The sequence below is a fragment of the Manihot esculenta genome, chromosome 13 (assembly GCF_001659605.2).
Source record: "Manihot esculenta cultivar AM560-2 chromosome 13, M.esculenta_v8, whole genome shotgun sequence".
In the NCBI taxonomy this organism is placed as follows: Eukaryota; Viridiplantae; Streptophyta; class Magnoliopsida; order Malpighiales; family Euphorbiaceae; genus Manihot; species Manihot esculenta.
The window spans coordinates 16,140,237-16,153,839 of record NC_035173.2 but is presented as its reverse complement, the minus strand read 5'-3'; positions in this window follow the sequence as shown (position 1 = coordinate 16,153,839).

Here is a 13,603-nt window from a genome sequence, read left to right as displayed (position 1 = left end):
TTTAAATTTATTATAATTATAATTAATATTTAAAATTATTTATCCAATTGAATATAAAAGTCTACAAATTTATATTTAACCATTATTATAACTAAAACTTTTAATTTTATACAACAATCTTGCAACTAACCAAACCTTAAAATAAATTTAATCAGTTTTAAATTGATGCATATATCATGTCAGGTGTTATTTATTTACACTTTTTTATATTAATTAAATCCACGTATGCTATCTCTCAAACTCTAATTATATGTATGCCTTAAAAAGCATATAATTCTTATTGTCAATCCCTAATTTAAGCTCTAAATCTACTAATTTAAAAATACTTAAATTCAAGGATTCATTCAAAATGGGTCTACTTTTAAATTAAATTTTATTTATTTTTATAATATATAAATAATTAGAGCTAAAAAATTGTTTATATTAATTTAAATAATATTTAAAATAAATAAATAAATAAATAATATTTGACATGACTAATTTAAAACCGATCAAGTTTATTTTAAGATTTAGCTATAATTACGATAGAGTTAAAAAGTTATAGTATAAAATTAAAAGTTTTAGGTTTAATTGTAATTAAATATAAAATTTTAAATTTTTATATTCAATTAAATAAATAATTTTAAATATTAATTATAATTACAATAAATTTAAAAGTTATACTCTGTCATATAAAAGTAAAAGTTTTGACTAGAATTATGAGTGAATGTAAAATTTTAGTCTTCTATATCTAATAGGCAAATTGAAATAATAAAAAATTTGATACTCAACATATTTCTCACAGATACAATATCATTCCCATCACTGTATTACTTATTAACTATCTGTGCACCTACGGGAATCAAACAACAAGTTTTGATGCCGTTGTTAAGGAATACAACTTGATATCAAATAATTGACTATTTAATTAATTTAAATAGTTTTTATTTTATTTTTGTTTTACTTTTTATTTTTTCTTTTTTTCAGATAGATAGCTTGATTATTTTATGAGGAGAGCCAAAAGTCAAAAAGGCTTTCAACTATTATTTGATCTTGAGATTGAAAAGGCTATTAAAAAGAATAAAGAAGAGGCAAGAAAAAAGAAAACAATAGGAGTAAGAAATAGAAAGAAAGAAAGTAGTGATGGTTCAACAAAATCAGCTCATGATAAAGGATTATGCAATCTTCAAGTATCAGAATTATCAGCCACCTATCACGAATGGCTACCAACAATTTTGAGCTCATGCCATCCCTCATGTAGATAGCTTAACAAAATCAGTTTGGGAGAATACATTAGACAATCCACATGCTTATCTTAATCTTGTTTTGGAGATTAGTGATTCTATGAAGATGAATGGATTATAAAGAATGCTATTCGACTAATGTTATTCTCGTTCTCCTTAAGGGATAAAACCATGGAGTGGTTAGACTCTATGCACGAGGCTCCATCATTACATAGAAGCAACTTTCTTAAGCCTTCTTCATTCAGTTCTTTCTACTAGTAAAGCTAGCTAAGTTGAGAGAAGAGCTTACTACCTTTCCGCTACACCTATATCAGTTTTTATATGAGGCATGGGAGAGAAATAAATCTATTTAAAGAAGATTTCCATAGCATAACATCCCCAAGTGGTTGATCATTTAACAATTCTACAATAGGTTATTACATGCTTTCTAGAGTGTTATTGAAGCATTAGCCGAAAGAGATTTCTTAAAATTTGCACCAGATGAAGCTTATGCTCATTTAGATAAGTTTGCTAATCAACACTATTAGTGAAGCGATGATTCTAGAAAGGTAATTGGAATTCTTGAAGTTGATATACTTAGCTTGATAAATGCCAAGTTTGATACTCTGACAAATGAACTAAACAATTTGAGTGTTTATGTTGCAGGGAACAAAAGTGCCAACAATAATGTTTATTGTGAGTTCTATAGAGAAGGCCATATTAATTCTAACAGTCCGTTTTTCTTGTAATGTTCTACTATGGAAGAAGCAACTTATGTCAACAATTCAAACCATCATAAGCCTATAAGGGATCCTTATTCCAATACCTACAATCTTGGGTGGAGTAATCATCCCGATTTCATATGGTCTAATCAATAGAATTAGATACCAATTCCTTAATAGAATAACTAGCCATCACATGGATTCCAGCAGAAGAACTCCATTCAATCATATCATTAGCAACCTAATTCAGAATAAAAATCAAAACTAGAATCATTATGAAGAATTTCTTGATTCCTCAATAAAAGCATGATGAAATTATTAGAACATTGACTGGTGAATCAGCTAGCTACACATAATATGATGCTTGAGAACTAGATAGCTTAACAAGCTAGTTCATCTAGTAAAGCGCCAGAAAAGATACCAAGTCAACTTGAAAATCCAAGAGAGTACTATAATGCAATAATTTGAGAAGTAATGAGATTCTTAAAAGTCAGGATGAGAAGCAGAATAATAAATTTATAGGTGGAAATCAACTTGACATATTGACTAATAAAATTTTTTTATATAAACAAAGATTTTGATTTGCTAAACGAATGAACGAATTTTGTAGTTCTAAATTAAGTAAAAAACTTTTGATATTTCCTTATCTTTTCAAAAGTAATAATTATAAAAAGAAGTAGATTTTTATTTGTGTTATAGTTAGATTATGATTTGACTCTAAGTTCTAATAAAGTAATATTATCTTCTATTTTTCTTAAGTTCTAATAAAGTAATTGTATATAAAATTAAATTTGACTCTAAGTTAATTTAAAAATTACACTTCTTTGTCGAAGTTTAAAAAATTTAAAAGTAATTTTCAGTTGGAAGTAAAATTTTAATTATAAAATAATTTAATTTTTATATATAATGTAACAGTATGATATAAACTAGCGGTAAAAAATTATTTTATTGTTTAAAGTTAAAGGGACAAAGAGAATGAATATAAAATTAAATTATGCATGAATTTAATTAATAATATATGTATATAATTAAATAAATAGATGTGGAAAATGAAAATATTTTTCTTAATTTAAAATCATATTATATTATATATGTAGCAACTAAAACTCAATACTCGTGCCTTGATATATAAAATGAAGATAATGTTTGGAAATCATTCTTTTAATGTGAATTGATATTATATATAATGGTATTAATTAATTATAGAAGTTAATAAAAAGAAGCAAGGTCCTTGAAATTAGGGTTTGAACGTGAAGTTCACGAGGAAGCACGTGGTAGTCGCCGGTGGCCCCGGACTCTGCATTCAACGACTTCTACTCTTTAACTATGCATACTCTTGGGTCTTGGCCACTTCACGAGGTGGACCTTCCGTTTTATGCTTCCCTTATAATTTAATTATTTCTTTTTCTTTTTTTAATTCCTTGTAATTTAATTCTTAATTAATTTATACTTATTTAAAAAAATAAATAAATTATACTTGTCTTTAATTTACGTGTTTTTCTTCGAAACTATGTCCATAAAATAAGACTGCATATACTTTTATTTAATATAAATTAAAAAAATAAATTTATTAATTTTTTGAAAACAATTAGTAAATTATTTTGTTCTATATTTAACAAAACAATATGAACATATTAAAATATTAAATAAAAATTTTAAATAATATAAAAATAAAAATTAACCTATTTTATCCTGCGAAAGATATTTAAATATTTTAAATAATTTAGATATAAATTGAGTTTAATTTAACTTGATTTTATAGTTAAAAATTATAATTTAAAATATCGAAATTCAATTCTTTTAAATTATTTATCGTTTAAATTCGTTTATTTTAAATATATTAGTGAGAATTTCAATGAAACAAAAAATTTAATAAAAATATGCAATTCATGTATAATTTAATTATTGGAAAAATCAAAAGAGAATATATAGTTTTGGTATGAGGTTTTTGGAAGCACATGCAGGAAGGAGAAATCAAGGCAGACAATTAAATTAAAATTAATTAATTCTCCAATGTAAGCACATCTTTTTTTGCTTATGTTTTTGAATTGGGATACACTTATTGCTTATACTAAGATGCTTTCTTTTTTCATTTTTTTATGAAAAATAATTATTAGTTATATTTAATTAGTTTCACAAAGAAAACATGTTTCTTTTCTTATCTTTGAATAATTAGCACTTGAAAACTAAATTAATTCTTAATAATTCAAATAATTAAATATAGTTAATGAAATTTTAGAAATTAAATTTTGGTCCAAGTTAAGTAAAATTAGATACTGTTTGTAGAAGATTTGAATCAATTAGAAAAAATGAAATTATGGAATTTAATTAATTAGTTTATCTAAACTTACTTATAATAAATTATAGATAAAAAAGATAATTAAATTCAAAATTTGAATTTTTAGACAAAATTAAACTTGCTTATAGTCTTGAACATCTTCAGACAAAACCTTTGGCGATAAGGTTGAGGTGTTCTGAAATAATGTTTCTGAATTTGGGGACACAATCAGATTATTAAACTATATATATACATATAATATAATGTCAATTATTTCAAGTGTGTTAGATTAAAATATTAATATTACACAATAATCGAAAATTATGTTTTGACATTAAAAAAAATTATATAATAAAAGTGATTAATCACTTTAAAAAAAAGTAATCAGATAATACTCGATTTTATTAAAAAAAAATAAATATTATAAGAGTCTGATTAAACTCAAATATAATAAGAGTCTGATTAAATGATATTCGATTTATCGAGAAAAAAAAAATTCAAATATTTTAAATTTGTCTAAGATCGATTTAGTTCATTAAAATTTATACTCTCAACTATAAAATCAGACTCCTTAAAAAGTTAATATTAATTGTTATGATTACGCGGATATCCTTTATATTTGTAATTATTGAATATTCGATATTTATCCTATTTTTTAATTTATTGAATTGTGTCCGATTATTATATACGTTTATCACTTCATATTCTTTTTTATAGGATTGACCAATCACAATACAACCTTATTTCAACAGTATTATCAATTTTATTTAAGCAACATTAAATATATTTATAAAAAAAATAAAATATTATTTTAATGGACGAATAAGCAAGCACATCTTACGTACATGTATTCGGATTTCAAGATGCTCCAATCTCAAGTCTTTTTACTAGGGTTAGCCTTAAGGACATTAAATCTACATTTTTGTAGTATATCTATGTATAGTATAATAATTATCATGCAAATCAAGACATTATATATATATATATATTAATTTTTTTAAAACATTGCAAATTATATTACATTTAAAGTCCAACAGAATAAACAGGATAAGTCCAGAAAATACAAAATAGCAATCAACAAAACAAGCCCATAAACCTAAAGCTTTTGAGCCAATAGCAGCCGATACACAAGAACTAGAAAGCTAAAACATCCACATCCCATTGCCACCAGCAATATCCTAGACATGGAAATCACCAGGCAACTACCGCAAAGCTGCCTAATGAGAATTGACCATGGTAACCGAAAGTCCATTTGCTCCACAAGCACCCTACATACACACATTCAATTCCAGATCCAAAGAGATGAATTTGCTAAAATGTAAACTGAACTTAGATCCCAAACAACATAAAACTATACTATGCTTAAATGAAGAGGACAAGCCGAGGTCATCACTGCCTAGCAAAAAATTACAATAAAATCTTAGAAACATTATTCTACAAAAAATTACAATAATTTGAGAATCATTATATCTATTTTACTCTCATAATATAAAACAATAATTTATTTATTTTAAAATAAATTTAAAAAATTAGAATTATAATTTTATTAAATATAAATAAATTATTTATTAATATATGTTACAGTATAGTAAAAAAATAAGTTTTTATAATAATTTTAAACTATTTCTTTTGCAATACATTTAAGTTATTATCAAATTGTTTTAATAATTTCATAACAATTAAAATATTGATATTTAAACTCTAATATATAGCATGTATTAGTAAATTACGACAATCCATTTTAATTTATATAAAATTTAATAAGATAATTAGATAAAATAAAATAAATCAACTTTTAAAACTTATGCTTGGGAATTGAAATTTTAATTTTGAATACAACATATGTTGTTTTAAGTAAAAAATTAAAAAAATAATTAAATAAACACAATTTATAATTTTTGAAAATTTAAAAATTTTTAATTCAAACACTTTTTTTTTTTTTTAAGGTAAGTGTGGCTGTCTAGTTGTAGTTCATCCAAAGTACATTGAGTTGGCAAATCAGCCAACTATGGTATTTTGTTTTGTTTTTTTTTCCTGGTACTTGAACTTTGAGTTGGCATAAATTTTCTAGTTATAGTTATCAAGTTTTGCTGTTGCTTTTCTTTATAAAAAAATTTTAGATCGAATTCATGTGATGCTAAGAAAAACATTTATAATGAAATTCATATAAAAATTATAAAACTTAATATTTTCCTTTATTTAAGTTAAAGTATAGTTAGAATATTTTTTTTAATTTAACCAATGAATATTTTATATTTGCTTCACATAATTACAAATATATTCCTTGATGAGATTTTCATAAAAATTTATTACTCCTAATTTCTTGCCATTAATTTCTCTGCCTTTCAGCGTGACAAGGAATAGGCCCCAACTGTGGATCTCGGACATGGGTCATATGGACTAGGCTCTATTCATGGGCTCTTATAATCAATTTTTCTTTTAATGCTTAATTACTGAGCAAAAATGTTAAATTTACTTCTGGATTATACAATAGAAATATCAGATTTTCAGTCCAAATTTATTTTTAAATTATATCAAATAAATCTGAATAAACAGAAAAAATGTATTTCATACTTAAAAATTTTAATAAATTATGATCTTATTTAATCTTTTAAAAATAATTTAAAGATAAATTTAAATAAAAAAATAAAATTTTATATTTTTAATTTTACTATACAGGGACAAATTTTCCCTTTTCTCAGACGTGGGTCATGACTTGGGTTATGGGCAGGCTTAATTCACGGGCTCTTAATAATCAATTTTACTTTTAGCCTCTGTTTTGTTGTATGAAAAATATAAAAATATTTTTTTATATTTTTTGATATTTAAAATATTTAAAAATTTTAATTAATTAAAAAAACTTTAAATTATTTTTTTAAAAAAATTTCTAAAAGAATTTTTTTTACATTTTAAATATTTTATTATAACTTTTATATATACATTTACCTTTGTTAATATACTTTTTTTTAAAAAAATTAAATTAAATAATGTGAAATAAATGAAAAAAATATTTTTTAAATATAAATTATTTTTTATAAATAAACAGAAGTTTGAGCTCCTTTAACCTATATTTATCTCTAGACCCTAGAGTTAATTATGATGTAAACACTGATTACAAAATTAAATTAATTAGTAAAGTTGAAATAAATGTGAATATTTTAGATAAAAGTAAAATAATTAACTGAAACTAAAAACAAATGCAAAATTGAGATTTTCTTTTTATAATTTAGCATTTATTTTTCATTAGTTATTTCAATTTGAGAAATTAGAGAGAATAATTTTAATTATCTTTAAAAAATTCATAGAACATGATTAAGTATTTAAAAAAAAGGAAATCATAAAACAAGGGCAACGTATATAAATAATGCAGGCAGGGTAAAGAAGTACTGTAGTATTTTATTTCTTATTAAAATTGGGATAAATTATAAAAAAATATTATTTCTCTTTTTATAAATTACTTAATTTATTTATTTATTGATGATGGTCAGATTTTTAAGGCGAGATCGGGTCTAAGAGAAGAATGCTGGTCTAAAATCCATTAAACTCTTTTAAGCATACTAACCCAGTATTTCAAGTTCTGATTCGGACGTGTGGACAGACCAAATTCATTGCAAACCCAAGTCCAACAGAAAATAATCCAGTTCATTGATGTGACGTGAGGGAAAATAGTTGTTCCGGTCACTTTCACATCCCTATCTGCGTATGCATCAGATGAATTAAATGGCCATCTGGCATAGAGAGATTTTGACACATTTATACATACAAATCTGCGTGACAGAGACAAGTGATACTATAGCAAAAAATCGATTAGACGTCATTAGCGCACATATATTTTCTCTCCACCTAACCTCACACCATCACAGAAAATTTTATTTTCTGAATTTCAGAATATTATTTATAATATATGAAAATTAATCCAGGAAGGAAAACTCTCGTAGGAAGAAAAATCCAAAATGTTTCAAGTTTGACCTCTGCATGGTGATATACAAATAAATTTTCACATTATTAGGTTTTGAGGAAAGCCTTATCATGTTAAGATTCTGTTTAGTTTGTCTAACAGGAAATAATTTGTAATTGAAACATATTTTTTATTAAAATTATTTTTAATAAAATAATTTATTTTTTATTATTTAATTTTTATTTTAAAAATAAAATATATTAATAAATTTATATATAAAAATTATAATAAAATTCTTAAATTATAGAAAATAATTTTTCTCAATTAAAAAAACAATTCTTTTTATTAAATAACTTAATTTTTTACTTTATCAGAAAAATATATTTTATTAATTAATTATTTTTAATATTTTAAATATTAAAAAATATAAAATATTTCTAAAAAATATTTTTCATAAAATAAACAAAAACTTTTATTTCAGAACATAAAAAATCTAATAGCAGAGCAGACGCATAATTAACTATTAAGTGGCTGAAATTTGAATGATTAAATAATTATTATAATTAATTAAAAAATATGAGATGTACTTTTATTAAAACAATAATCAATATTCATTTAATAATAATATAATTTTAATAAATATATTAAAGAATTATTTAGTAAAAAAAGTTGAATAGTACAAATTTAAAAAATTTCATATATAGATTATATTGGTACTATAATAAATTATTATTTTATATATTTTAATTATACTTATAAATCAATCAATAATAATAGTTTACAATTTATTATATATATTTTTTCTACCAATATAAATCAACGATTTATTTATTTTTTGACAATAAATAAAAAATATAATTATAATTATAATTTTATTAAATATAAAATAATTTTTTATTAAAATATATTATTAGGACTTTTTGTAATTTCATATTAAAAAAAAAAATTTTGAAACTCTGATCTGAAAAAAAAAAATTTGTTGGATCAGGATAGATTACCACATTTAGAAAGCCGTTGACTCAAAAAGAAGTTTTTTTTAAATAAAAAAATTATACCGCACTTCACGCATTTTTGAAGTGCAGTAGAATCGGCTAAGTGCAGAAAATCCTGCACCTAGTAGAGAGCGCAGAGATGGGCCTTGTCTCTACCCCGTCAGCAGAGAAGGCAGAGACAAGACTCGTCTTTGCTCCGTCAATAGGAGGTAGGCACGCCTTCTACTGCAGTAGAATCTCTGGCGGTACAGAGATTCCTGCACCTGGCAGAGAGTCTGCCCTCCTCTACCGCATTTTGAAGCTCGGTATTAGAATATTCCCCACTATAAAAACTTGGCCCTTCCCTGCCGCATCCCTTTTCTCTCCACCCCTTCTCTTCCCTTTCAAAAGAAAGAGAGCCGTTGACTCAAAAAGAAGTTTTTTTTAAATAAAAAAATTCTACCGCACTTCACGCATTTTTAAAGTGCAGTAGAATCGGCCAAGTGCAGGAAATCCTGCACCTAGTAGAGAGGGCAGAGATGGGCCTTGTCTCTACCCCGTCAGCAGAGAGGGCAGAGACAAGACTCGTCTTTGCTCCGTCAACAGGAGGTAGGCACGCCTTCTACCGCAGTTAAAAAGAGCAGTAAAATCTCTGGATTCCTGCACCTGGCAGAGAGTCTGCCCTTCTCTATCTCATTTTGAAGCTCGGTATTAGAGTATCCCCCACTATAAAAACTTGGCCCTTCCCTGCCCCATCCCTTTTCTCTCCACCCCTTCCCTTCCCTTTCTCTTTCTTTCGAGATTTCTCTCAATATTTCTCCTCTCTCCCTCCCAACCTATTTCAACAAAATTTTCTCTCCTTAATATTTCTCCTCTCTTCCTAACCCATCTCAACAAAAATTTCTCAACTTAATATTTCTTTTCTAAATTTCCTGTCTTCAAAGTCTTTTGTCCACTCTCAAACTCTTTAAAATTAATCTGTATTTTCTCTCTACCCAACCCTATCAACCAAATTTTCTCACCTTTAAATATTCCTCTCAAACCCTCTCAAATTAATCTGCTATATTTATTTCATATTATTAGCGGAGTTGAAATTTTCAACTAAAAGGGTATGTTTTATATTAATTTTTTTTATGAAATTTAGATAAATGAAAATTTATTAATAAAAAAATTTGTGTTTTGTAGTTTTCTCTATTCCCCATACGGTATTCGTGGACGCGTGAAATTTATAGTCGTCTTTCATACAAGTAAGTCATTAGATATTATTTATAAAAGTATGCTATATTTTATTATTTTTTGTAATTAATTAATAAGATATTTATGTTATTGAAAAAAATGTAGTTTGTATGTAAATTAGTAGTAAAAAATGCATGGTTGTGTTTATTTAAAATTATAAAAAGTAAAAAAATTTTCCCGATTTATAGTAATGTGATAAATAGAAAAGAAATGTATGAAAAAATAGGGTATTTGTGACAAAAAACACTGACCCTCTCTTTCTTATAGTCGTCATTGAAATTTGGAAGCAACCACACTCGACCCTTTTTATTGAATAATGAACTTCCAGCCATTCTTCTATGATCACTTGCTGAATTTTTGTATTTATATACAATATGGATCACAAGTATTACATGTCACCTGTACTACACTATTACAATAATGACATTGTACTATGTCCATGCATGTCACCTATTCTCATATATAATACAAAATTATGACATGTTGCATGTGACTATCTGATACATACTAAAAAATTATGACATGTACTATTATCTTGCATGTGACTTCTCTGATACGTACTACAAAATTATGACATGTAATATTACCTTACATGTGACTTTTTTGATACATACTATAAAATTATGACATGTACTATTACCTTGCATATGACTTTTCTGATACATAATACAAAATTATGACATGTACTATTACATTGCATGTGACTTTTCTGATAAATATTACACCTTGGAACATGTACTATTATCTTGCATGTGACTTTTTTAATACATACTGCAAATTTATGACATGTAATATGACTTTGTAAGTGACTAGTTCTGAAACATAATACCAAAAGTATGATATGTACATCAGCATTGCTTGTGAATTTTCTTACAAATACTACTTCTCTGAATGAAATTATAACATGTACTATTACATTGCATGTGACTTTTCTGATACATATTACATCTTGGAACATGTACTATTATCTTGCATGTGACTTTTCTGATACATACTGCAAATTTATGACATGTAATATGACTTTGTAAGTGACTAGTTCTGAAACATAATACCAAAAGTATGGTATGTACATCAGCATTGCTTGTGAATTTTCTTACAAATACTACTTCTCTGAATGTGACTCATAAATGTACAAATTACTTACATGATATTACGCAACTATCGTCTGTGGAAGTATCTAATAAAATTGCATGTTACTCGTACTTATGTTTTTAATGATAATTATTATCAATTTATGACATATTTGTTCACATTTTATTTTACAGATATGACGGGCAAACAAAATTACCGTGATTATACGAGTTCGGGCCCTCTTGATTAGTCTTTATTGACACAACAGCAGTCTCATAGATCACAATCGGTTTGGAATGAGGAAATTGAAAATGAGCCACTACGATCTACGAGTGTTTTGAAGCAGGATTTTCACCCCTGTATTGAGGCCTATCTCAGAATTTTTAAATTTTATGTTGCTGTCAGATTAGGCTTCTTTTTGCTGGATCATCATTTAATTATATCACTGGTTGAAAGATGGGGTCCAGAAACGCACACATTTATAATGGCAGTGGGAGAGTGTACAATTACTCTCCAGGACATCGGTGTTATTTCGGGCCTACCTATTGATGGAGATGCTTTTGTAGGTAATTCTGTTATCAATTAGATGATGTACTGTTAAGATACTTTAGGACTCGTACCTCCCGCTAATATAATGCAGGGTAGCTCGTTGCCATTAAGTTAGTTAGTCAAAAATTTTAATGAGCTACCAGATGATATTGATAAAGAAGTGGTCCAGAGATATGCCCGTGCTTACATTCTGCGGATCATTGGGGGTTCCCTATTTACTGATAAGAATCCTAGTAGGGTGAACCTAATGCTTCTGCCTCTAATTGCTAATTTACATAGAGCAGCCATGTATAGTTGGGGTTCAGCTTGTCTTGCCTGGTTATATCGGGAACTTTGTCGGGCCACTGATCCGAGAGTGTCTCAATTAGGTGGAGCCCTACACATCCTGCAGATATAGGCATGTGATCGATTTATTTTAATATCACCATCTATAAATATACAAGACCCACATAATGATGCTCCACTGGAAGTCGGTTAGTATTTTATGCTTATTATGACATTTTTATGATTTGCATGTTACGCATTTATATTAAATTCTTGTGTTTTTTTATAATAATTTCAGGTGGAGTAATGCACGACATATCACTCAAGTCGTGACACATGTCTTAACAGAAATACGCTATAAATTTGACAAAATGGGTGACCCAGAGGTATTATATGAATTATGAAATGTACTTGGATTAATATGATATTTCGTAAAAAATTCTAATAAATATATATGTTTTTTTTTATTTCAGATGGTATGGGAGCCATATTCCGATGAACTCCTTGTATCATTACTGTAATACCCGGCTAGACTCCGGCGTCAGAATTTCAACTTTTCGATGGAATATCCGTTAAAATCTGGAATCTCGGATACCGGAACCTCTAGAAGGGTAAAATATATTTTTACAAAATGATTTTATTATTTGGTTTTGAGTTAAAGTTTTAAAAATAAAAGAAAAGGAGTTTGAGGGAAAACACCAGGTTCGGCCGCCGAAAGTGGTGCTGCCGCGGAAGCTCTCCTTTCAGCCCCCAAAGGTGGTCTAGCCAGCCACCTATAAGAGGCCCTCAGCCCGAAAATGAGAGAGTTTTCTCTCTCCATTTTCGGGCAAGGTGAGTCTCCGCCACCCCTTGATGATCTTGTGTTTTTCCTTCAAATCTCTCAAGATTTTTATGAGTTTTTATCTTGTTTCTGAAGATTTGAAGCTTAATCCAAGATTTTAGAGTTGGAGACCGTTTCTCCCCATCTCCAAGTTTGGGTTGCATCTACCATTGATCTTCAAGAGGTAAGTGTAGATCCTTGTTTCTTCCTATGTTCTAAGTAAGTTTTAATAAGGGATAAGGGTTAAAAATGCATGATATAGCTAGATCTAAGGTTATAGGCTTTTAGTTAGATTGTTGATGAATGTATGCTCCCTTATATGTTTTGTTATTGTTTGTTGGGGTTTAGACTAGTTTTATACCCCCTATGCATGTGGGAGTGAGTATGCATGTTGTAGGAAGTTGGGCGTGACGATTTGAGAGTTTTGGGGCTGAAATGCTTAGGGCGGAATCGGGTTTTGCCATTCTGGAGAACCTAGGTTCGGCAGCCGAAGCAAGGTTCGGCCGCCGAACCTGCTTGTGGAGGCAGTCTTTGGCTGCCTAACCTGCCCCCGAAAGAATGGACTTTCGGATTTGGAAGGGAGTTTTGGCCG